The sequence below is a fragment of the Myotis davidii genome, unplaced genomic scaffold, assembly GCF_000327345.1.
Source record: "Myotis davidii unplaced genomic scaffold, ASM32734v1 scaffold22, whole genome shotgun sequence".
Taxonomy (NCBI): Eukaryota; Metazoa; Chordata; class Mammalia; order Chiroptera; family Vespertilionidae; genus Myotis; species Myotis davidii.
The window spans coordinates 599,581-601,258 of record NW_006294067.1 but is presented as its reverse complement, the minus strand read 5'-3'; the positions used below and the strand labels follow the sequence as shown (position 1 = coordinate 601,258).

General features: G+C 39.6%; 1 pseudogene; it reads left to right on the top strand.

Moving 5' to 3' along the window:
• The first annotated feature begins 201 nt into the window (after positions 1-201).
• LOC107183802 lies at positions 202-686 on the top strand (annotated as a pseudogene).
• Positions 687-1,678: the final 992 nt, after the last annotated feature.

Genomic DNA, 1,678 nt, shown 5'->3' with positions numbered 1-1,678 from the left:
ATGAAGGACTCTCTCCTTTCTGTCAAAATAGATTGGAAGATCTTGCTCTGAGGCCATCACCAATGGGTCTGATGTCATTACCTACCACGGCCCTACCAGAGTCACTGCTGATGATGAGGCAGGAGACCTGAAGAAGTGTAGCTGCCAGCTGACTCTCCTTTGATCAATATAATTTATTGGGAAGAAAACTCTGGCTTGAAGATGGGCTGTCAACATGACAACACAGTAACTATCTGGACCAGAAAGTTCATGACCAACAGACTACCTCAGTGGAAACAAATGGTCATTGACGTCCTTTATCCCGGAAAGGCAACAGTACGTAAGACAGAAATTCAGGAAAAACTGGCCAAAATGTATAAGACTGCACCAGATGTCATCTTTGTGTTTAGATTCAGAACCTATTTTGGTGGTGGCAAGACAATTGGCTTTGGTATGATTTATGATTCCTTGGATTACATACACAAAAATAAATAAATGAACCAAAATATAGATTTGCAGGATATGGCCTGTATGAGAAGAAGACCTCACGAACACACAGAAAGGAACACAGGAACAGGGTGAAGAAAGCCAGCAGGACTGCAAAGGCCAAAGTTGGTGCTGCAAAAAGTGAGCTGAAAATTGGACAACAGAAGGAGCCAAGATTCTTCAGTGACTTTATCTGTGATGACTGTGCAGATTTTGCTTGAGAGGATTAATAAACTAAGAACTTTAAAAAAGAGAGAGAGAGAAATTGTGATCCCTTTGACTACTTTCTTTTTCCTTTGGTAACCTGAAATTTCCATCTACTTGCTATTTTATAAAAAGTTAAACACAAACCCCTGCACACTCAGACCTTTATTATGTAAAGCAATTCAACATTGCTGTAGCCCCCATACCCAAATAACAAATGCATGCAATACTCAGAAGAAAAAAAAGGTGGGGGGAGCCTTTTTCTGTACCTGAGCATTCACACTGCAATCACCCTCACTCCAAATATCTTACTGACACATTTCCTCCAAACACAGCAAAAGTTCCCCAAGGAGAATTTTCAAACGGATGCCAAGAGGAAAAAAACAAAAAAAAGCAAAAACATTCTCTATCATATTATACTATTTCTTCTGCTTGAATGTTGTCTCTCTGCCAACCAGAGTCTTAGCAGCCTTTTTTTTTTTCTTTTAAATTATTCAGCGGTATTTAGCAGATGGAAAAACCCTGGATCAGAGAAAGGCGCACATCATAATTATACACAAACTTACCAGACGCCCAACAAAAACAGTCTTAAAGGCCTTAATTATTTATTTACAAAGACAAAATTGTTTCCATTTGGAGAAAAAGACTAAGTAACAAAACTGGTGAATATACTTCTTACTAACAAAACAGATTAAGTAGGAATAGACACCTGGTAAAATAACTTCAATATAATCAATGAAACTATAGAAATTCCCTATTTTAAATAGTATTAAATCTACCAGCATCGCCACTACATCACCACTGAGATATATATCTCCTATCTAATAAAAGAGAAACATGGTAATTGGCATACGACCGCTACCCTTCCCATTGGCTAATCAGGGTGATATGCAAATTAACTGCCAGCCAAGATGGCGGCCAGCAGCCAGGCAGCTTAAACTGAACATGAGGCTTGCTTGCTTCAGTGACGGAGGACTCCAACGTTCCCCGCCTGCCTTGCCGGCCTCTG